The sequence below is a fragment of the Piliocolobus tephrosceles genome, chromosome 4 (genome assembly GCF_002776525.5).
Source record: "Piliocolobus tephrosceles isolate RC106 chromosome 4, ASM277652v3, whole genome shotgun sequence".
In the NCBI taxonomy this organism is placed as follows: Eukaryota; Metazoa; Chordata; class Mammalia; order Primates; family Cercopithecidae; genus Piliocolobus; species Piliocolobus tephrosceles.
This window is the reverse complement of record NC_045437.1, coordinates 125,398,702-125,425,028: the sequence shown is the minus strand read 5'-3', so window position 1 is coordinate 125,425,028 and position 26,327 is coordinate 125,398,702.

The following is a 26,327-nucleotide window of genomic DNA, read 5'->3' as shown; positions in this document are numbered from 1 at the left end:
ATTTTCTTGACATTTATGCCCCAAAGTTGATTTATGATTTTTGAAGTTTGTTTATGTAAAAGGGAACTTAGACCTTTTGTATATAAAACACATTTATAGATAAGAATAAATAATTGGAAGTGATACAGTGATTGAAGAAAAGAAATTATATTAATTCAAAAAACAGTATTTAGAACTAAATTTTTATTTATTTATTATTTGATCTTCAAGGTTCTCTTCTCCTAGAAGGGCTATATCAGAAGGTGGGCACTTATTTTTCAAAAATGCCCTTGAGAATATTCTCATAGTACACAATACATGTAGATAAATAAAATTTTTTTAAACACCTGGAAATATATAGTGCTTAGGTATGTAAAGACCATTTGGATATAGTTCTATGTATTGAAAACCAAGCAATTTTTTTTTTCTCAATATCATTGGGTGACCAGTCATGAGATAGAAGTTCAAGAATACGTAATAACCATAATATTGAGATAGAATGTAAGTTCAGTTTATTAATAACAATTGAATTTGTTCAGATTATTCAATTGCAACAACTCAAGTAGCCTACAAAATAAAACATTTTGGTTAGTGCAACTGTAAGTTGAAGGTCAGAGAAGTTTCAGGAAATTTGTAAACTTAAATGATACTATTGACCTAAAGTCAGTCCTCTCTCCCCTTTCCCTTTTTCCTTCCCATCTCCTAGGGCAATTCATCTTACTCATGCTTTATTTTTGGTTTGAATTTTCTGTTTTAATCAGATTTTACTTCCAGAGGCCAGGCACAGTGGCTCATGCCTGTAATCCCAGTACTTTGGGAGGCTGAGGCAGGTGAATCATCTGAGGTCAAGAGTTTTACACCAGCCTGGCCAACATGGTTGAAACTCCATCTTTGCTAAAGAAAAAAAAAAAAAAAGAAAAAAAGAAAAAGAAAAAAGAAAAAAAAATGCAAAAATTAGCAAATTAGCTGGGTGTAGTGGTAGGCACCTGTAATCCAAGCTACTCAGGAGGCTGAAGCAGAGAATCGCTTTAACTCAGGATGCGGCGGTTGCAGTGAGCCAAGCTCGGGCCACTGCACTCAAGCATGGGTGACAGAGCAAGACTTCATCTCTAAAAAAAAAAAAAAAAAAAAAAAGATATTACTTCTAGAGAGATGAGAAGGAAAGGAAGGGAGTTTCACATTTTTAGATTTGATAATCTAGAAGGAGAGAAAACTTCTCTCTCCTTCTTTATGCAAAGATCCTATAGGTGAATTGTAATTTTCCTGGATTGAGTTGTATGACCATCTCAGAATTAATAAATTTGGCCAGATAGGTGAAGTCATATAGTTGATAGAGCCTATGTCACATGTTGACCACATGAAGGAGAGACAGACTTGGGAGGAGAAAGTGGAGTGGGAGTTAGACACTTGAGTAGTGATTGGTAGCTGCTCCAAGACCACATATAATGAAGGGAAGTCAGTTAACCTAGGTCATAAAGGAAATACTATCAGAATAATTGAACTAGGGATGCTAGGTAGATCAGAATAGCAGATATATGCAACAAAATACTATTGTACATAATAAGTGTTCTGTGTCAGAGTCCAGCAAGTTGACAAAAACTCTCTCAGTAATATGAAGGGGGAATTTAATAGAAAATACTCTTTTAATAGAAAAAACTAGTAGTAGGGATTGTATTCTAAGAGGGCCGTAGTCTGCAGAATGCAAGAGTAGTAGATGTAAAGAACAATTATTACCTCTAGTGTTGAGGTAGAGCATCTAAAGGAACCAAGTTAGGAAAGGACACTGCTTCTGAAAGCTGAGATTCAGAGTTCATTGCAAAGGGTGTGACTGTGGCTGGCCCTCTAGATGGTGGAAATGTTTATTGAGGTGTTTAGGCTAGAAATGGCAGTAAGAAATTCCACACTAGTATACCTGAGATACTTTTGGCCTACTGGGGACATTAATGAAGCTTACCACCATGCTGCTGGTGTAATGTACTAGGACTCATCCTCCTGGGCAATTGGCACAACTTACTGGGAAGTTTCTAAGCAGGATGCTAGAAAAACTTAGCTGTACACCACCAAGTCTCCTGCACACCTCCACACACTGGCAAGAGTGTAGCACCTCAGGTGTAAGAAAGCAAGTACCAGACTGGGGAGAGAAGCCCCTTCAATCTGCAGTGTCCCTCCATAAATACTCTTACTGTTCTAACATTGTGACAACTGATAGAGAAGAAATGTTTACAAGATCCAGCTTCAGTTGCACAAAAGTGAGCAAACAAGTAGATTTGGAGCTAAGAGACAATGAGTTGATAACTGACACATGCCATTTTTACCTGATCAATCTATATTTTTCTGGTCAAGCAATACAGAAAGATGAATCATGCCTGAAAAGCAATTTACTGATTTGCCCTAATACCTCACTTGCATAGACGAAAAAATACTCAAATCTCATGAAATACTGCCACCATTACCATACTTCTAATAATTATAACAGCTACTATTTTTAATATATGCCAATTCTTGTGCCAGATGCTTTACATTCACTACCTCATTTAATATTGAAAACAACTTTATGAGCTGGTACACGTATTAACCCCATATTAGTAAACTCAGATATAAAGGGCTTAAGGTTGAAAGAGAATGCAGTCTCATTGATGACCACACTAGAAAATACAACCATATCATCCCGATTTTTCAGGAAAAGTAAAAAAATAGAATGTTTACATGAAATCTTCTATTTAAACATAATATTGTCAATGAATTAAAATATTTTAAAAGATACTGTGGCAACCAAAAAATACCTGCCAGCAGTGTCGTGTGGCTAACCAGTTTGATATCTGTGTCCTGTAGTTATCTCAGAATAGACACCTCTTGTCACTTGGACAAATCGAAGATGCCCTGCCCTCTTGATAATGATTGGATGGACACTGCCAGGGTTTACTTCTGTGATTACTACTCTTAAATCCAATCTACCTACACTGCCATGTTCTTTTGATCTGATAATATATCCCATCAGGAAATAGAGAACTCAGGCAGGCCTGGAAAGTATTTAGCCTTCTAGTGATTTTTCAAAACTTTGGACTACTTCATTATATATTATTCTTTAAGCTAAGTCTCACTATTTTATTATTTAAAAACTTTATAAACTATTAAAAACCAGATGAACATCTATCAACATTTTACACAATTTTGTAACTTTATGTATCATCTTTCCTTGTTTTACTAAAGTGTTTTAAACTAAATTCCAGACATCGTGGTATTTAGATCTCCCAATATTTCAACATATATCTCTAAAAAATTAAAAAAAAATTAAGATCAAACTTACTGCCCCAGTGCCATTAACCAATCTATCAAAGTTAACAATATTTCATTCATCCCAGAATGTTTCATATTCTGTTTTGTTTTTTTTTTCTCTCTCTCTCTCTGCTTCCTTGTGGTGGTATTTACTGCATTTCTTTTTCCTCATATTTCTTGTTAATGGATATTAGCTCTAGAAACTTTCGTGGGTTCATGTTTTAGTAAGAATACTTCATGGAGGCACTGGGTGCAGTTTAGCTTTTTGAAATCAATCCTCTTGCTCTCATCTCCTGGTTTGCAGCACTGCAGTTCAGGGTACTCCCCCAATTACCAACAACCATTTTAGTTTCTTCCAATTCTGAGAGTATCTTCTTTGAAATCACAAGTAGATAAAGAAAACTCACAGTGGGCTATTTGTCTTTGATCTTTCCTTTATTCTTGCTGTGACCATCAATCATCCATTGTTTTTTCAGAGTCTCCGTCTAGGACCTACTCTCATCCTCCCTTCTGAAAGTTTTCAAAAATGATCTTTCTCCATGCCCAAACAACAGTGCCTTCAGAACAGACGTAACACAGATACACATCAAGAAGGGAATCGAATTTGAAAAAACTGCATCCCTTAAAACAAATCACCATGGGTCCATCTGCTTTATCTACAGTCACTTCTGTTTTGTCATTTGCCAGTATGCAGGGAAACACTGGGCTAGGGTCTTTTCTTCTTCCTTCATCCAAATGCCCTTTGAGAGAATAGTCTGGGAGACTGATGTGTTTTAACAGCTGGGTTGATATCAGTAGATAAATGCTCATTGATATTCAGTAGTTTACAATGAGAGTAACTACTGATATCAATTACCATGGAGAATGGTAATTCCAACTATTTCTTCTGAGACCACCTTATTTCTCTTTTATTAGATCAAGAAAACATTCTTCTTGCCTTGCCTTGAGTTACATTACAAAATGTTCTGCCATTAGCTGTCAAAGAAGGGAACCGTGTATTTTTTTGTTCCCTTTAATTCTTAAGATTGCCCCTAGGTGAGCTTAGTCTTAATCTACCCCTTCAAGTTTATTGTTCAGAGAAAACCAAGAAACAAGCATCAGATTATGTTCAACGAGAATTAGTATTCAACTGCTTTGGAGAATGAGATATTTAGACCATTACCACAAATAGATAAGTATATGTCATTTTTCACTTAATCTCAATTACACATATTTTGATACCTGAATTGCTAGTTTGAACACCATTCTAAACCCTATGTTTAATAAGAGTCTTCATTCTTTCTCTATTGTCTTCCCTTTGGAATATTGTCTTTTCTGCTTATCTATGTGCATAGCCTGAGGAACATACAGAAACTGTGGAAGGAATATTGAGAAAAATATGACACTCTATAATAGTCAGAATGACTACCATAACAAAATAACACAGACTTACTGGCTGCACAAACCAAAAAATCTGTCTGTCAGTTCTGGAGTCTAGAAGTCTGGAGGCTGGAAGATCAAGGTGTTTGCAGGTTTGGTTTCTCCCAAGTCCTCTCTCCTTGGCTTGCAGACAGCCAACTTCTCACTGTAGCCTCACATGGCCTTTCTCTCTGTGCTCGAATTACTCTGGTTTGTCTCATCCTACAAGGACACTAGTGATATTGGGTTAGAGCCCTACCTTTATTAACTCACATATTCTTGTTGAACTCTTCAAAGGTTGTATCTTCAAACAGTCACCTTGGGGGTTAGAGCATCAACATATTAATTTGGGGGAACACAATTCAGTTCATAACATGCCTTGAGTACTTTTTCTCATCTATAAATTTGTATACAAAATAAACCATCTAACCATCTACACCATATTAGCTCCACATTTTGAGTAGGTGTGACAAAATTTGAGTGTCTGTTTTTTAGCAGACTTGGATAGGAACCCGTCTTATTATTTGCAACTTAATCATATTTATGTTTGATTATTGCTAACTAGGTGGAAATACTTCAGGGATTTATCCTGAAACATATAATGTATCTTTGTTATCTTTGTGTGTGTGTGTGTGTGTGTGTGTGTATTTTCTTTCTGGTTTTGATGGCTCAGTAAAGTTATCTACTCTCCTACCCTGACTTCCTCACAAAGAATGAACAATATGGATATTATTTAAAGACCTGTCTTCATGTCTGAAACTCTATTCTTTTCATTCTTTTAGGTTAAGGTTATTAAAAGGACACTACTCTGAAAGATAGAGCATTTTTAGTCACTTGCCTCTGTGTATAAATTTTAAATCATTTCCTTAGTGCATATATGATGAGTTAGAAAAAGTGATTAGTCATCATCACAGTTCCTTGAGATTCTGTAAAAGGGGAGGGTTTGGATATATCCAAGAGATTAAATCAGAGAGACAGGGCAAGGAGATTGGTAGTAACAGTAATAAAATTGGACAGTGTCTGGCATATACAAGTCTGAATGAAAAATTAGTGACTCATCGATTGAATTTTATAAAAATTATGTCCATTCTCTAAATAATTCCTAATTTAAGAAGTGGGCTACAAGACTGTTTTTGAAAATAACATTTTTAGATGTTTTAATGTTAATACAGACCATGTATAATTCAATTTTTTTTTCTCTTTCAATACTAGCTCTATAAAAATCAATATATTGTGTAGGGTCAAATTTGTATGTTTTTAAAAAAAATCTCTCTTCTTAAAAAGGAAGGCTCACATTCCTAAGTTCTGGTGATTGGCTCTAAATTCTCAACCCAGGGTTAACTTAATCTTAAACTGTTTTCTGTCTACCTCGAGTTAAGACAATTAGCAACCATTTAGAGTAATGACATTAGACAGTACTCAGGATAAATGGATGTCTTTGGCTTGCATGACAAGCTGTGACTTAGTGATGAGCATGAAAGTTTACGTGCCAGACAGAGGGGATTGTCACCTTGATTTTTTTTTTTTTTTTTTCTTTTTTGAAGTCTGTCCCAGGCCAGTTCAACTGTTAAATTTCAATTAAATTAAATTTGGTCAGGAAAAAAAAAAGAAAGATTGGAAATGTAAGTATATTTCTTTTATCTAGCTTGAGCTGTTGGCAAAGCAAACTGGCTTTTCCATACTTGGCATTTATTAATAATATTTTGAATACCATTGCGCTTTTTAAGCTGAGTGTGGTGGAATTCTCTTGTGGGATTATTAAATGAGTCGATTTGCATTCTAATGAGAACAAATGTTTGGGATTGCATTGTTAAAATGCTAAAACGGTGTGTGTATAATTATTTTGCAGCTTAGATTCGCAGAACTCATTTCCCCAAACTCCTTTTTTTAAATAACTAAAGAGTCAGAGCCTACTGATGGCTGGAGGGGAGGTGATTAGGGTAATTTAAACTGTTCACAAATGACTTTGCCCCGGAATGAAAGCATTTCTTTGGCTTTGCTCAGCTCCTTTCATTATCTTTAAGCGGCTGCAGTGTTGAGTCCCATAAGAAGTCTCACCAAGCTCTCTTTCCTTGTACAGTTTCTCATTTGTATTGATTAATCATTTTGTAATTCCATTCTAGGTTGACTTGCTCATCTTTAAGGCATTTGCTGCTTTTTCTTTGCTTGTCTATCCTGTAACCGTTATGTTGTCTGTTCTAATACCTTAGCTTTATCACTGCAAGTCAAGCTTTAAAACATTAATCCTTTCATGCTTTAATTTCATATTCTATTACCAGAATGAATGCAAATACTGTTTCCTTTTTCTCCTTTTTAATCATCTTTACTACAGCTTTTGCATATGGGCCAATAGTAAAGTAAGCTTTTATTATTTAGAGTGTAACTTTGTTTTTTAAAATAGTTTTACAACTCTTTTCTTCATAAATTCTGTTGACAACATACAAATGTTTACTGAAAGTATCTGTAGTCTTAAGACTTAATTTGTTGTTCCTAATTTTTAATAAAATACATATATATTGTAAGTGGAGATTATTATGGTACTAGTGTTAACAGTAGAAATGTTTCACTATTATAATTTCAAGTATTTGGATTGTTGGCCTTAGCCTAAAGAGTTGATTGTGGTGGCAAAGTTTTGGAAAGATAAGATTATTTTAGACTTCTTGCACATAGAGCTTGAGATTGGAAAGAGAAACTAGAGGATTATGGTCTATCCTACTCTTTTTTTTGTAGAAAATGACTGTGAATTCTCAAAAAATTAAGTGATTTTTCCCTATGTACAGCAAATAATTCTTTCATGTATGTTTATTTCAAAAAAGTGAATTAAAACAGAATTGTGTTTGTATTTTGATGACCAATGCTTTATTAGGCTATAAATGATGCTTTATGTTTATTCCATAAGGTAAATATTTACATACATATTATATATAATACAAATATAGTTGTTTTGAAATATGAAAATGGACATTGCTTTGAAAGATGCAGAAGTGTGAAGATTATGCAGTAAAAGGGGATTTTATGATAGTCACTAATACAATGGAAGCAGGTGGCTTCAGTTAAAATGAATGTTAAAATTTGATAATATTCAAATATAAGGAAAATTCCATTTAATTAATGTGCTGATGGTTGTTCCCTGCTTGAGATGTTAATTAAAAGCTCATGACAATTGGTGTCAAGACTTTTTATAATTTAAAAATTGGTACTTTTGTTCCAAGTCCAGTTTTGATGGTTTCAAGAACTTAAATTTTTACGAATATGGCATATTTAAAAATACTATTATAGTTACAAAAATAGAAAAGCTTAAATTCTCTTATAACCTTAATATCCTTCTTCATAGAGCTTCATACTGAGATCAGTTAGGATTCATTTGGTTGCAGCTGGTAACTGGAAACATGACTCAGACCAGTTTAAGTAGGGAAGTGGATTTTTTTTTTTTTTTCACAAATAGATAAAAGCTTGGAGGTGGGACCAGTTTCAAATATGCACATCTAGGTCAGTGATCCCATCCCAAGGCAGCTTCCTTGGATCACGTGGAAAGAAAAATCAGCAAGTATTGGGGAAAAAACAGGGAAATGCATGCTTGCAAAGAAGTCTAACTATATGGAATTATCAGTAGAAGTGTTCAGCTTGTAATATGCTACCCAAATTATCATAATAAACACAGAGACAAAAATAGGGGACTTGCTCCCTTTATTTGTCACTCTCATATTTCCCCATGTGCTCTCATTATGGGATTTATAGGATGAATTGATAAAGGAAAGAGGGCCTGATAAAATGAATTCAAATGAAGTAAATTATTCCATAATCATTTTATTTTCAGCCTTGAGATTCATGGCAGATACAAGTAAGTATCACAAACAATATCTCCTCTTGTGTACAGAAAAATTACCAACTTTGTTCTCTACAACTTTGAATCCTTTAATCTTCCTGTGGATGAACAGCTCCCGCCTCCTGCCCCCTAAAGCCTTAGTCTGTCATGACCTTTCATACCTGTTTTGTCTTTAGAAACAGCTTTGTAAATGTCACAAGCTTAGGATTCTTTTTAGAGGCTTTCAGTCTCAGCTCTATAACCACCGAGTAATCAAATTCGGGTTGGTTGTGGTTCATGATATTTATTGACCGCTAGTTTGGCTTTAGGACCCTAATGCCATAGGTTGAAGTGCCATATTGTCCTATCATCAAGGAAAAATCAGAGACTATGCGTCTTGTTATTTTTTCTCTCTCTGTATATATGTGTGTTTTAATTCCGTGAATTAGCTATAATCTTGACAGTTTTAACTTTGTAAATTTTTTCTGTTACTGTGGAAGAAAACTAAATAAACATAGGCTTTGTCCAGCTTGCACCAGGATAATATCATCAAAAGGCTGAACTCAGAAATGATCAAAACTAGTTCTTCAAATAAAATTGGGAGGAGGGGAAAAATAGATTGCATGTATGCAGGTGCTAGAAAGCTCTCTTAACTTGCGGAGATCATAAAGAAAAAACTAAAAATGGAAAGACTATTGAATGCAGAAGTACAATATTATGGATGATAATGACATTTCAGAGTGGCTTAGAAAAATTGTTATTACTGAGTATATTAACTAAATTTTCAAAATATAATAAGATTAAATATTTAATAATACTGATAAATCAGATGGTTGCATAAAATGTACAAAAGGTTTCATGGTGAGGAATTTTACACAAGTGTGAGAATCTGTCCATACCGGGCAAAAGAAAAGATTATACTGGAGTAATCACTATTGAAGTTGATTAAGCAGCTCAGCCATTGCATGAATGCAGAGAAATGTACTACCCTGAATCTTTCTAATTGAGCAGGTGTGTTGTTCAAAAGGTTGTTCATTAGGTGGATTTTATTGTTTGTGTGTGTGTGTGTGTGTGTGTGTATGTTTGAATACATAATTTAGGATTGCCAAATGGCTCTTGATATTTTTGTGTTTAAAAATAAACATAAATTTCCTGGCAAACATGAAAATGCTGGGGTATTTAGATGGAAATCTACATTTCTGTTACTTTTGCATCTGAGGGGAAAAATAGAGGAGCAATTTTGTTTTAAAAAATTCACATTATTATTTTTCCTTGGCTTCAGGGCTTTATGAAAATTGAAATTTTGCCAAAGCAGTGCTAATCAATTTACCAAAATATTAAAGTGAATTCAGAACTCTGACAAGATTGACTTGCAATGGGTGTTAATCTTGACAAAAGCTTATTTCTCTAGTTGTAATAAATGTAGCTATTCACATATATATTCATTGTGCTTTTCTATTTTAAAAAATTTCTCTTTGCTTCTTTCTCCCCAAGATTAAAATGCTTGGTAACGCTATAACGGTGTTTAGCTAGTTCAGGAATCTACTACCCTTCTGTAAGACATGGAAAAATAAAGCTTCAGTGTAAACAAGTAAATTAATACACTTAGGAAAAACTAATCCCAAGTGGTTTTATAAGTTACTGGGCTCAAAATTACAAACTGTGAATTACAAGGGGATTTTAAAAGCCATTGTGAACCACTGGCACAATGTTCTACTTTAGGCAAAAGCCAAAAAATATAGGCAGCATATAGAAAGCAAAACAGAAAAATCAAAACCATATATTTTTCCATTGCTTTTATGCTTTAAAATTTTGAGAATGCTTTGACATATATTCTTTTAATATGATCACAAAATTTTCCTGTGGTTAAAATATATGAATGCTTATCATTTTACAGATTAAGAAACAAAGGTATAATGATGATAAGTTACTATGCAAAACCACATAGATTATCACAGGTTGATCTAACACTTGAACACGTGTTTCCGTGCCATTTCTGTTGTACTGAACTGTTCCCCAGATTATCATAATCCTGGCAGATCAGGTTAAAGGCACAATCAACCCAAGGAAAGCATAGAAAATAGAACAAAAAGATCTGGGAATTGACAAGGGATATTGTAAAAGTCTAGCATCATGTATTAATCAATTAGTAAATGTGTATCAAATCCTAAATTAGTTACATGATGTAAATAAATGAATAAGTAAATAAATAAGGACATAGGGTTTCCCCTTATATAACTCATGAATAATTAGGAAGAAAAACCATGTGTAATAGAAAAACAATTCAAGAGATTTGACTGTAAGAGTTTGAAAGTAGGACCTTGGGAGAGATAAAATGATTTACAGCATAGTTGTGTTGTCCATTATGGTAATCATTAGTCAAATGTGATTATTGAACACTTGAAATGTGGCTAATGTAAATTTAGATGTGTTGTGAGTATTAAATGCACAGCGAATTTTAAAAACAGTATGGAAAAATCATCTAATATCTTATTAATTTCATATGGAGGCATGTTATTAATATTTTTTATATATCAAGTTAAATAAAATATATCATTAAAATTATTTTTGCCTCTTTTAAAACTTTTTCTTAAAACATAACGAGTAGAAAATTTAAAATGGTATAGATGGTTCACATTTTAACCTTATTGGGCAGAGGCTGAAATAGAATACTAAACTCCCAGAGCTGCTGGAAAGTTATGAGGCGAGAAGCAGATCTTAGATGAAGAGAAAGGTGAGGAGTAGAGTCAATAGAGTATTAGAAGACTCTTCCATGATATCTCTCATAGCTCTAAATCTTCAGTTCAGACTACTAACCATAAAACTTTTTATGTAAAAAGAAAAAACGGTACTTCCACCTAGGGGCATGATACAACTTTATGAAGAAGATGACACCGTAACTTGTTCTTAAAGAAGTGTTTGAGTATACCATCCAAATTCCTTCTCAGTATTTTATGCAAGTTAGCATTCATAATCTTTCACAGCAACTTCATTGTTTCCATATAAAGATGATATGAGGACTCCGAAATGGTCTTTCACAAATTTTTGAAAGAATGTATTTTACATATCATTGACAAAGTTTACTCAGAGGAGAAGGCTTAGGTAGAAGGAATAGTTCAAATTATTAGAGTGAAGAGATTATAAATTAGTGTTCAATATGGAAAAATAAATTTGATACAGATTTTGGAAAGTCTACAATAGTAATGAGTTTAGATGAGGGATATATAATAGTATGGCAGCAATGTTAAAATAATAGCAATAATGGTCTGGTTATATGTTTAGTAAAAAGTTAACAATGTGGACCTGTTTCGTGATTTCTAGACAAATTTAATAGAAGTAAAACAATAACAAAATAGCAACAATAACAAAAAGGAGTTTACTCTTCTGATGTCTCATCTATCTTTGGGAAATTCTGAAAGGATAACCTTTGCAATGAATAGGGCATTCTTCAGTGGTTTCTCAGATTTCCTAGTTCTTCTTAGTTGGCCCTAACGAACACAAACTTTTCTTCACTTCTGTACTCTGTTGAAACACCACATCACAAAACCTGACATCTGACTTCCTAAGCAGCTACTGGGGAACTAGATGAAACCAGCTGGATATAGAAGGCAAATGAGAACCAGGAGACCAAAGATCTCCACGCAGATTAATTTTCCTGCCTTTCTCCCCTCCGTGTCCAGCTTCCAGATGTGATTCTCCCTGCAGTGAGCCCAGTGAAGTCCCACATGCAGAGCAAACACAGGGGCTGTGCACCCTTCACTCTCTCTGAGGCCCCTTGGGAAGCAGCAGGCATCTCAGAAACAGACTCATGCTTTTCCTCCCCTCACCCTCTCCACCCTGGGCTTACACCTTCCAAAGAGATTACAACACTTTAATTTTTGATTCACTGTGTTAATTTTTGCTTTTTTTAGAGGAGTCTAGCTAAGAAAGACAGGGATATTGAAAAATGTGATTAGGTCAAAAGGAGGGCAGAAACAGTCACTCATATTTTGTCAGTGCTCTCTTTGTTCCAGAAATTCTTTTACAGAATTTTATGCAAATTATCTTTGGTAATCTTTCAGAGCAACTCCACTATTTCCATATACACATGAAGATTTAAGAACTCAGAAATGATGTATGTCTTACTCAAGATTAAACAGATAGTATGGGAGAGAAGGAAGGCTTCAAGAGTTTCACCTTACATTGATTAAGATTGTAGAAGTGGCAGAAGAAATAAAAGGTCAGAGAGATAAAATTACCACTTTGATCCAAACAAATGTAAATAGGAGAAGAAAAGGATTTCAAAGCTGGACAAGAGTAACTCCAAAGATTGAGGTCTCAACTGGTATGTCTACCTCTGCTTCCAGTATAAAGATTGAAGATTAAGAAATCTGTAAAAGGGATTAAGATGATTAAAATAAATATATGCCTAGCAGTAGGATTGTATACATGTATAAAAATATCAAATGTACCCCATAAATGTATACAATTATTATGAATGAATAAAAAAAAATTTAAGGCAATTGGGAAGCCTAAATAGGAGAAAGGATAACTTCAAGAGACAAAGGAGTTAAAAATATTTGAAGCTGTTTGTAATGGGAAAAGGCACCTTAGACCTGTACAACTCCAGTGAAACAGAGAAAAAGCAAAAAGACATATTTTGGTTCACTATAAGGAAAACCTTTCTGAAAATTAGAACTACTTAAAAATGTCAAAGGCTTGTAATTTTTCCATGATTGTTAGGGGAATGGGAGGGATCAAATTGGATCTGGAAAATTTTAGATAGACCATGCTATGGAGAAAATATTGCCATCAGTTATCTTTATGGTAATTTTTTTCTAACACAGATTACATGATTTTATGGTTTTTCATTTGACTAATATTTGAATGGACTAAATTTTAAAAGCAAGACATTATAAACAGTTACTATGAATAGATACCATGACCATTTGCCCCCAGATTTCAGCTAGGGAAGGAGTTCCTTTTAATCATGCAAATGAATACTAGAAAATAAGCATCTCATTCACAGTGTCAGGAGTTTTTAACCTTAAACTAATACAGTTCCCACATCATAGTATGACTATTTTGGAAAACATTAATTCTTCATTTGAAAAAATAATTGTGTAAAGGTCAACGCAAGGTTTTCATGCTTGACAAAGAATGTGTTTTGGTCAACTTTAACCCAATAGTTGGCCTCTGTTATCAAGAGTATTATTTATAAAACTTCAGTGAGAAGCGCAACATATGTTAGTCTTTGAATAGGTGGTAAAAATACCCAGGGAGCAAATGCAGCTTTTACTGTAAATACAATCTTCAAAGGTAGAGTGTTAATCTATTTTATTATTAAATATATCTCATAGTTCTCATAACAAAGAATTGTCAGTCTCAACAAATCTTCTGTATACCCCCCAAATATGTTAAGGTCTGTTCAATAATAATTACTTTCCATGTCACATAAAAAGTTAAGATTTTGTCAAGTTGACTATTCTCAGAGAGGCAGAATCCTTTCAAAAGAGATGTTCCAAGACGCTCATCCGGTAGGAGAAAAAAATTCAGGATTGGAAAGAGCTTCACACACACACACATTCAGTTTAATTTTAAATTTCAGTTTAATTATCTTTCTTAAATGTTTCTGGAAGAGCAATAAAAACAATCCTAGCCTCATCCTACAAGTTGTAGCCATCTCCTCTTTTTAAATCCAAATGATTCAAATACATGATGAAAAGGCCATATTTTTCCCACAAAGGGATTACTTGTTTCTATTAAATAAATCTTCTAATTTTGTTTTGTTTTGTTTTGTTTTTGTTTGTTTGCAACCTCTCCCTGATGAGCATCTGTTATTACTACTTGCTCAAACTGGGATGCTTTTCTTCTAATCCTCACTTTCAGTTGATAGTGCACCATAGTCTGCCACCTACATTCCCTTTCCCATGGATGTGAAAGCCAGAGTGAAATGAACAGGAAATCCTGTCTTGGGAATTTCCCTCTAGTTTCTCCATGCTTGTTGTTGCAGTAGCTGTTATATTATCTACCTGCCATACCAACATAATTCTGGTTGGTTGGTCTTGCTTGGAATATGGCAAGATTGACATGCAAGCCAGGTTATTGTCAGTTGCTGAAGGCAGTTTTTAAGTTGTTTTTACTGTCTCATGGAGATCTCTTTGTGCAGAGATTTCTTTTTTTCCCTCCCTCCCTCCCTCCCTCCCTTCCTTCTTTCTCTTTTGAGACAGTTTCACTCTTGTTGCCCAGGCTGGAATGCAATGGCGTGATCTCGGATCACCATAACTTCTGCCTCCCGGGTTCAAGGGATTCTCCTGCCTCAGCCTCGTGAGTAGCTGGGATTACTGGTGTGCACTACCATGCCTGGCTAATTTTGTATGTTTAATAGAGATGGGGTTTCTCCATGTTGATCAGGCTGGTCTCAAACTCCCAACCTCAAGTGATCCACCTGCCTTGGCCTCCCAAAGTACTGGGATTACAGGCGTGAGCCACCATGCCTGCCTTGTGCAGAAATTTTTATAGCTAAGAAGATATAATAGAGATAGCCACAGGCTGATGAATAGATTTCTGTGTTATCTTGATTGTGAATCAAGTTTTATAAAATATATGGACTTTCAAATAAATATTTTCATAGTGTAAGGTGCTATTTTTTAGCAGGATGTGGATCACAGAGCAATTTTCTCAGCCTGATTTTTGCTCAAGAAATTAATATGAAAGATATGGTGCTTTCCCATAATGTCTTCATAGTCTGTTTGAAATAATATTTAAAATTCTATTATTCAAAGACAATGAGAGTGGGTGCTCACATTTTGTTCCAGAGCACATGTGTGGTATTCTAGTAGAGGATAAAAGTTGAAAGGAAATGAGTTTGTTGAACTAGGTGACCTGAGTGTAGTATAATCCTGATCAAATTAAATTTTGGAAACTCATTCGGAAAATAACATTTATTTTACCTAGCTTATAAAAATTAGAGTGCTTCATTTTGAGTAACCATGTTATGAAGAAAGTAATACTAACTTAAAGATAAGAACATAATACTCTCTATGGTAGGCACCATTTTGGTTTCTATGATCTCCCCCATTTGCCCCCTGCTTTGGTTTGGATTTGTGTCCCTACCCAAATCTCACATCAAATTGTAATCCTCAGTGTTGGAGGAGGGGCCTGGTGGGAGGTGATTGGATCAGGGGATGAATTTCCCCCTTGCTGTTCTCCTGATAGTAAGTTCTCACAAGATCTGGTTCTTTTCCTCCTACTCTGGCCATGTAAGACATGCCTGCTTCCCCTTTGCTTTCCATCCAACATGATTGTAAGTTTCCTGAGGCTCTGCTTCCTGTACAGCCTGTGAAACTGTGAACCAATTAAACCTCTTTTCTTTATAAATTACCCAGCCTGAGGTAGTTCTTTATAACAATGTGGGAACAGACTGATATACCACCACCATTCCACTCGGCATTATGCCTATGCATGTTACCTTCTGTGGCAAAAGGGAGTTGGCAGATGGAATGAATATTAGGCACCCTGATGTAGGGAGATGATCCTGGATTATTCAGGTAGGACAGTGTAATTACATGGGCCTGTAAAGGCATAGCAAAGGGGAAGAAGAACCAGAGGCAGAAAAGTCAAAGAGCGTGTGTGTGTGTGCGCGTGCATGCGTGTGCACGTGTGTGTGTGTGTGTGTTCATGCATGCGCACGTGCGTATGCGTGCATGGGTGTGTTAGAGAATTGTAGCATGAGGAGGACTCAACTTGCTGTTATTGGCTTTGGAGACGGAGAAAGGAGGCCATGAGCCAAAAGATGCAGGAGCCCTCTAAAGCTGAGAAAGGCCCTCGGTTGACAGCCCACAAAGAACTGGGACCTCAGTACTACAGCTGCGTGGAACTGAATTCTGCCGGCAAATTGAATGGACAAGTAAATGGATTCTTCACTAGAACCTCCAGAAAGAAACATGGACCTGCCAACACCTTGATTTCTGCCTTCTGAGATTTGAAGCAGAGACCCTGCTGAACCAGCTGGGCTTCTGACCTGTGGAAACTGAGATAACTAATGGAGTTTGCTTTAAGATGCTAAATTTGTGGTGATTTGTTAAGGCAATGATAAAATTCTAATGCACTCACCTACAATTTTAGGCAGTTGCTTCACCGCTCCTATACTTAAACCGTGTGACTTTTGGGTATATATTGGAATTTCCGTAAATTCAGATGTTGTAGTGCTGATTTCTTGAGTGTGTTCCTGGGATTGGAGGGAGAATTTCTATAACTTCTTTTATAATTTGGATTACAATTGGAAATCTCTTGTCCTATTTGAAGCATTTTGTTAGACTATTTTGAAGATGGAGAAAACCAGTCATATGATCTTCTTCACTGTATCCTGATTTCATAGGTCATGATCCTTTAAAATTTAAGCAGATGCACCTAAATTGCCAACATTTGATTTCATATCAAACAGGGTAATAGCAAAGAAAATACACTAAAATAATGCTCTTAATTCGTTTTATTCAGACATTGCATACACATTTATGAAGATATTACTTTTAGGATGTTGGATATATTGTCATAAAATTATTAGCCACACATAAATATTTATAGATCTTATTAGAATTCACTAATCTTCTCACTATTAGCCAGCAACTTCAGCTGAAAATTTCCATAACAATTAGTATTGTTAATGCAAAGTGCTGTGCCTATTTTTGCCGAAGCGGGTGTCTTTTACATGAATTTGCCACCATTTTAGATGTCTTTGCATCTAAAATGAAATGAGGAAAACCATATCTGTTATTAAACTGTGCCTGTCTTTGTTTAGAGCTACTGCTATGAGCCAGAAATCTTATGAATATGTTTTTCTGATTATCCCCAGCATGTTTCTGAAGAGTTTCTTACTACCCTGAAGACAGATATTTCTTCCTCACCTATTGCGGGACTCTGGGAGTCAGTCTTAAGAAGGTCTTATTGTGTGCATAGCCTGATGCCCCTGCCCACATTGTTAACTCACCAAGGGGTTGAGATTTTATAATTCAGCCTGATTAGGCTGTTATCCATCACATCATTACACAAAACCCTACTATAATGGTACACATTCAACTAAAGCACCAACACAATCAAGATTTAAAGAATGAGTTAAGTAAAACAACAACAACAACAAAAAAAAAATGGGAAAAAAATAACACTTTTACCCCCATACTCTGTAAACAGCATTTTGGTTCAGACATGTACCTCATTAGTAAACTACCTGAAAACAATAGGCTATAATGAGATCAGTCAGCAGCTTCATATTACAACATAGCTTGGGGGGCCCTGTTCTTTTGGTAAAGGAGTGTATTTTTTACGGAAAAAAAGTATGTGTATCAAGTTAGTACCTCAGTGACAAACCAGTGCTAACTAGCACATGTCTGCATGTCACCAGAGGTGGCTTTGCCTGACATTTCCTGGAGGACAGCCTATAGTTAAGTAGTATTGAAAGGCACCACAGGCATTATAGCAAATGTATAGGGGACAATGAGCAACAATGGGGCAAAATCAAGCTATTCGAGCTAATGGCTGATGCTGTGTTCACTGTATTATACTTATGCCATTCATATCACTATGGCTAAGGTTGTGTCTGTTTTCATAATAGAGCTACTATTTTAGAGGTTTATAACCTGGCAATAAAAATTGGCTTCCGGCAAGAACTTGACATACAAGACAAGACCTCACCAAGAAAGTGATTTTTGAGAAATCAGATTTTGTTGGGGGGAAGCAGGTATGGAATATGTTTTGTTGTTTTAGACATTCATTTGAGTTTCTGAAACTCAAAATACAGCTCAGATTTGGAAAATGGCATTTTGTAAGTTATTAGACTACAAAAAAAATCAAACTTGTGAAAGGCTGGGTCAAACAATGCTTATTTTTAAGGGCTTAGCTCAGAACATTTTTATCTTTCAAAATGTTCTTTCTAGACTTTTCAAAGTGGGAGCATTTTTAATGATTCACAGTTCTTTATTTTGATATATAGAAAGGCACAGTTGTGTGAAGATCAAGGAGTTAAAAGGAGTTTATTTTTAAAAGGTAATATATTACGGTATGTTGCTTTTTTTGAGTTAAACTCCTTAATAACACCTATTCATTAATACTATTATTAAATGTAATAGATTCATTGCATCTAAACATTGGAAGAAATCCAAATTCCACAAAGAGCCGAAGGCTATCACTCCTACTACAACTATCATCACCTTCAGCTTTTTATTTAATTTTTACTTTTTGCCTAGCGGTGTACCAGAATCTTGCATGTACTAACTTAACATCCATTAGTTGACCTCAATACTCTTTAATGCTTGTGTTGTCATAGATAGACACATACACAAATAAGAAATAAGGTAAAGAGGAACAAAATTGGCCGGGCGCGGTGGCTCAAGCCTGTAATCCCAGCACTTTGGGAGGCCGAGAAGGGCGGATCACGAGGTCAGGAGATCAAGACCATCCTGGCTAACACGGTGAAACCCCGTCTCTACTAAAAAACACACACAAAAAAACTAGCCCGGCGAGGTGGCGGGCACCTGTAGTCCCAGCTACTCGGGAAGCTGAGGCAGGAGAATGGCGTAAACCTGGGAGGCGGAGCTTGCAGTGAAGTGAGATCCAGCCACTGCACTCCAGCCCGGGCCACAGAGCGAGACTCTGTCTCAAAAAAAAGGAACAAAATTTCCAAATATATATTCCATTGCACACAAAAAAATTAATAATTATTTAGGCTTGACCTTTTAGAACCTTTATTTTAAACATTTACAGTAGTCATGTGGGTCATCCAGTTACAACAAGAATTGAGTTGCAGAGTAGAAGAGAAGAGAAAATGGTTGAGAAATTTTGAAAAAAAAAAGGGGGGGGTGGGATAAAGCCAAAAGGGAAGAGAGGTAAGGATATTAGCAAAATAGCAATTCTCAAATATAGATGTAGATGGTGATTTTTATGATATTGTTAATATTAACATATTAGTAATGAATATTATTTACTGATGACCAATTTGTACTAGATATTGAGCTGCTTTATAGGCAGGACAGGACAGCTGTTGATAAATCATTGCTCTTTGCTTACAAACAATGCAATTGCATATTTTTCCATAAGCAATGGCTGTCTAGATTCAAAGTAGAGTATAGAATAGCAACAGATATATCAAGTTAAATTGGATACCTATACTGTTTAAATACCTATGCATTTCTCAAAGGGAATGAGGGAACTAGAGTAGGCTTCAGGAAGCCAGACCCCTGAGTTTTCAGTCAGACGAATGAAAGTTGTCTTACAGCCCTCAAAAAGCACATAGTCTCTGTTGTATGAAAAGGTGGCAGTGTTGTCACGTTGACTCAATTGGGTTTAAATAACAAATATCTGTCATTCCAACTCATGTTAATATAAAATGTTTTTAAAATAATACAATCTTTCAAAAGCAGAATTGAAGAACTGCGATGGAAGTAAAACAAAATTACATTTCTTTTCATATTTATCTGGAGTTGTAACAAAGTCTTGACTAAATTAGAGAAAGCACATTTGTAAATTATTTTCATAAAAGGTAGAATTATCACTAAGGCTACAAAACTTTATTTTTTTTTTCCCGTTAACAAGTGTCATATCTTACCTTACTTTAAACTCTTCCACTGTGTAAGTCTTTCAATGTGACTCTTTGTTTAATACTGGATCTCACATCAGAGACTTGACGAGTTGAGAGGTGAGTTATCTGGAGCAAAAAAATTAAGCTTGTCAGAGGCAGTCCTCCCACACAGAATTAAGATAAGATGATCTCAGATTCTTAAGTTCTCAAGGTAATAGTTCTAAAGAGAGATTTTTATCCATACCATCAATACTGAGTACATTGTGGAAAAAAATAATTTTTGCCTCTCATGTTTGAAAGTCACTGTTTTTACAGAGATTCTTTTTTTTTTTTTTTTTTGCTGAACTTTTCTTAGAGCAGTGCACTGCTGGGATGTATAGCTATTAGAAAGTAGGAGGCCATGGAAGATACAATTTTTTTTTCATTTTTAACCATCAATAGTACTAGAGAAGTGAATGTATAATAACAGAGTTAGAGAAAAGTGGGAAATTTATTTAAAATGTCTTGAGTTGCATGTAAAAGTGCAAAAGCAATAAAAGCTCATCTCCAGGGTTCAGAAATTAGAAAGAAATTTAAACCCATAGTAGTGGACTAGATTTGAAACCAAAAAATGCAGAATCAGTCACTGGCCTAAAATCTGGGTTCTTATTGTCAACATATGTGCAATTATTATGCATCCGTTTGAAAAATTTAATAAAAAATGAAAAGCCTGTGCAGAAAAAATAGGCACTGTGCATAGCAGAGAACTGGAACAGGGCTCCTTGCATAAAGGCTCACTCAGTAGAGGAATTGTCCTTTCTGTTAAACAATCACAAAAAGACTAGCCATGGGACTGGGCACAAAAGCAAGTAACCCATGCTGGGTCTTGGGTAGTGCTAAAGTGGGCTTGTGACTAAAATTGCGGTCCTGCCAGTGTGACCACTACAAATAAAAACTGGTCATGTGCCAGTAAATCCTTTAGTATCCCAACAATGGCAAATACAAACCATCCCAGTAAAGAAACCTACACAATCCATGGTAGGGGAGAGAAAATGGTAGCCACGGTACACAGAAACCCAGTAACTGTATTATAGATTTAAAAGTAAACAAAGAAAAAACCCAAAGAAAAAGTTGGATGCGGTCGCTCATGCCTATAATCCCAGCACTTTGGGAGGCTGAGGCGGGTGGATCACCTGAGGTCAGGAGTTTCAGACCAGCCTGGCCAACATGGTGAAACCCTGTCTCTACTAAAAATACAAAAATTTGCCAGGTGTGGTGGTGCGTGCCTGTAGTCCCTACTGCTCGGGAGGCTGAGGCGGGAGAATGGCGTGAACCTGGGAGGCAGAGCTTGTAATGAGCCTGGGCGACAGAGCTAGACTCTGTCTCAAAAAAAAAAAAAAAAGACAACCAGATTAGAAAGGAAGAATCAATTGTCTTTTATTGAAGATGTCTTGGTCATCTATGCTAGTAAATTCTACAGAATATAATAAGAAAAACTACCTATCACAAGTTTGGTAAAATTGTAGTATATAAGATAGTGATACATAAATTAATTAAATTTATATGTACTGGACACAAACAATTGAAAATTAAAATTTAAAATAGCTTTCAAAATAGAATCAAATATATCAAATAGGGATGAATTGAAAGAAAAAAGATGGGGAAAATGTGTACATTAAAAACTCAAAGATGAAAAATTGAAAAATTAAAAGTGAGATGCACCATAATCATGTAGTGGAAGACTCACTATTGTTAGGGTATCAACCATCTCCAAATTCGTCTATAGATTCACTTCTAATCAAGATCACAGTAGTTGTTTTTTTTTTTTTTTTTTTTTTTTTTTTTTTTTTTTTTTTTTTTTTAAGAAATTGACGAGATGATTCTAAAATTTTCAGGGAAACACAAAGGACTTACCCAGAAGGAATCTGAAGAGAAAAAAAAAAAGTCTTATTATAAATCTATAGTAACCAAGATAGTGTGTTACTGGCATAAAGGTAGACAAATAAATGTCTGCAACAGAATAAAGAGTGCAAAAATAAAACTTGCACATATATGATCAACTGAATTTCAGCGGAAGTGTCAAAGCAATTTAAGGGGAAAGAATAATCTTTTCAATAAATGATGCTGAAACAACTTGCTTTCTATATGTAAAACCAAAAGGAAGAACAAAAATACATAATACTCTCAAAGCTTATCTCATATACCATATGCAGATTTAACTCCAAATGGCTCAAAGATGTAAGCGTAAAACCCCAAATTAATACATACCTAAATGTACAACAAAAACAAAAAATATAAAGCACCTATGTAACAAGAAATAAAAAAATGATCAGGAAAATGACAAATGATGAAATGTGAATTGTTCATAAACTACAAACAGATTTTTGATAATCTTTTAATAGTTTAAGATAAAATGCAATACTATCAGTAGACTAATGAGAAAAGGCATCATTCTGGACAAAATAAATTATGAATGACTAATAAGACAATGAAAACAAGTTCAATCTCTTTTTTGTCAATATCTCACCTCTAGGTATCTATTTGTAAGAATAAGCAGATATGTGTATAACGATTCATGTGAAAAGTTTGATAAAAACTAAATATCTTAACTGATGAAATTAGTTAAATTGTATAGCATCTATGCAATGGAATAGGATAATAAAATAGTAAAAATATATCCAAAGAGACAGGTAATGCTGGTAACTATATGTAGGTTTTAAAAAATAGAGGACTGTATTTTGATATTGTTACCAAATGTAGCTTTTCTTTTTCTTTCTTTCTTTCTTTTCTTTTTTTTTTTTTTTTTTTGAGATGGAGTTTCTCTCTGTCACCCAGGCTTGGGTGCAGTGGTGCGAGCTCAGCAACCTTCACCTCCTGAGTTCAAGCAATTCTCCTATCTCAGCCTCGCAAGTAGGTGGGACTACAGGTGCCCACCACCACGCCTAGTTAACTTTTTATTTTTAGTAGAGACAGAGTTTCACCATATTGCTCAGGCTGGTCTCAAACTCCTGACCTCAGGTGATCCACCCGCCTCAGCCTCCCAAAGTGCTGGGATTACAGGCATGAGCCACTGCGCCCAGCCACGTAGCTTTAAATATACATAGAGATAGGCCATAAGCTTGCATAGCAAAATTTTAATGGTAGTTTTCCCATGGTAATGTGATAAGGGAAATTTTCACTTTCTTCTATTTTTCTGTATTTTTCATACATTTCTACACTGGCCTTGGGTTACTTTTTAAATAACAATTGAGAGAAAAGTGAACATGAGAAGCAGAAACTGAAAAGACTTTAGAGGTTAACAAGTGCCAGGTTATGATAATTCTTTGATCATTTAAGCAATGGAGAACAATTGGAAGTATCAAAGAGATAATTATTTTTTTCATAACTCATTGTCTACTGCTAATGTGACCTGTGTGCACATATACGTGATTTCCTTCAAGGTGATAATGAGGTCTTTGAGTGTTGGGAACTTCTCACATATCTTTCTACCCACAGAACCATATACATAGTCAATGGTAAATACATTAGACAATCCTTGTGTATAAAATCAACAACTCTGTAGAAAATTACCATTTATCTAGATTTTGCAAGTACTTCCCAGTCCAATATTTGAAATAATATGTAACTGACTTGCCATGAGAGTAAACTTGAAAGAATATTATAAAACTAATGAGGTTTAAAATTCCTGATTATATTACATTGAAATGGGTATAATAAACTTTCTAATGAGTCAGGAATCTCCTATTGGCCGTTCAACATGGATATATGATCATAAAGCATGTAACAAGAAACATGTGTAATACTGGTGTTAATAGAGTGAAAAGTTCAATGAGAAAACAAAACCTAAAAGTGCATGAGACCAAACTAAAATAAAAGGTGCACCAAATGACATCTAAGAAAATTATGAAATTTTCAATGATACTGAGTTACAAGCTTTGGGATGCATAAAAAGAATGGGAGAAAAAGGAGACAGATATTCAATAACTAGGAAAAATAAGACTCTCTGTATTGGCTAGGGAGTATAATTTTTTAAATGACTATTTGTCTTAAGGGAACCAAATATTATAATCCTGGGCTACCAACTAAGCATGCAGTGTTCTTATGATTTATCTCATCACATCATGTGCATTCGGTTTAACATGTACAATCTCAGCAAATAATCAAACTCTTTCTCAGCATTCCTGTGTGGTCAGGTGACTAAAGTTAAATGTCAGGGGAGATAGCAAGAAGCTACAGCTTAGCATATTCATCAGTGTCTAATGAGGGTCTTAAGATGAGACAGAAAGTACTCAAGTTAATTCACCAAATTTGTTTGTATTATAGACTTAAAAGGTGGCAAATATGCACTTAGGAAGGGTGACTCATAAAAATTTTAAATGATTTACCCATAAAATAAAAACTAAATAATTATGTATGCCTATGTATTCCTACTCTGTCATTTTTACCCAATTTATATAAATTGGAAATAAGTACCCTTTAATGTGAGGATATCACATGGTATTTCACAATATTGTTGACGGATAGCATTCCCTACTCTTCTGTAACTCTTATGTCTGTTCTTTATTCAGCAAATATTTATTATGCACTGATGTCATTCTCAAAATTTTATTAGGTTCTGTGAGAAATGAAAACAACAGAAAATACAAGGTCCGTTTTAAGTCAGGTTTCTTAGAAGCCAAGCCTGACTGTAATTGACTGAGCTAGTGCTCCTTAGGAAAACCCTGTAAGCAGGGGAATAAACCTGGATGTGACAGGAAAGGGATTCAAGAATTCAACAATGATGTTGTCTCAGGAAGTGTAGCTTCTGCCTGACCCATAGGTGGGAGTTCTAAAGCATGAACTGCAGTTCAGAGTTGCCTTGGAGACAAAGGTGCTGACTATGCCCCACATCAGTCATTAGCTATGAGACATCCTTTTCTTGGCTTAATTTCCTGGGTGAGTCAGTTCCACATAGCCTAGGAATACTCTCCAGAGGAGGAGACAGCTAGGCTCCATGAGCAGCTCAGAGACAGCACGCAACTGTTAGAGGAAATAGACACTTCAGTATGGACCACAGTCTTTTCCTTTTCTTTTTCTTTCCCCTGCCCTTCTACTTTTCAGTCTCCAATCTCCCCCATTTTTAAACCATGTCATCATTTGCAAATTTCTCATCACTCTTTAGTGTTGCTTGGTGAGATCCACTGGTACTTTAAGGCCTTCTTCACCTCCACTGGTGACACTTTGACTTATGAGACTGCTGGTTAGAATCAATGTAATACAACTAGTTGATCTCCCTGGTCAAAATCCTCCAATAATTTCCCAAATTCTTCAGCATGATCTACAATACTCTAAAGATCTGGTCTTCCAATACTTTTCTGACACTCCTTCCTGTCACCCAGCACTACCCCTAATATAACGATTCGACTCCAGTTGCATTAGCCTCTTTGCTGATTCTCAAACATACTAAGTATGCAGATTATTGCAGATGCTGGTCACTCTCCCTAAACTTTCTCTTTCCATTCTTGGCATGGTTTTGCTTATGTACTTCCTTTAAGTCTGTGATCGGATGCTGTTTCATCCATCAGGCTTTTCTGACTACATAATCTAAAATAGCTCCCCTCTTAAAACACATTCATCACCACCTAAGATACTATGTATTGTTGGATGGTTTGATTGATTGGTTGACTGTCTAATCCAGCTAAAATACACACAGACCCATAAGAAGAAGGACACTGTTTATCTGTTTGACACTGGTTTTCCTGCACCAAGAGCAATGTCAAGACTATACTAGCAACTCAATGACTGTTTGGTGAATTAATGAATAGGTGCCAGAAAGACCAGAATAAAAAGCAAAACCACTCTGCAATTGTCAGAGAAAGCCATTCTGGAATGACTTCTGTGCTGAGACTTTACAGGTAAATTGAAGATTTACAGGTAAGAAAGTAGACAAGAACTTTCCAGGCAGGGAAATTAGCCAGTGCCTCTAAAGCAAGGAATTGTAGCGTCTGTGCAATTCTTTGCTTATGCTCTGCACTTTAAAGGGTACATCAATAATCACAACAGTTTTCTCCATGAGGAGACCTCTCAGATCTATATTCTACTTTCCATTACAAGGCAGCTTGCTTGATATTTCCATTTACATGGTCTGTTGTCATCTTAAAACTACACTTTTTGTATTTATTCATGTGGCTAAGCTATGACAATGATCAGAGACTACTCATCATCACTCACTTTCTTATCCCATCAGTTAATAACTTTTATTAATCTTTTCCTTATAATATCCTTTAATCTCCCATACCTGTTGCCACATCTATATCCTAATTTGTCATGCTATGTTTGCCTATTGACTGGTTTTTCTGA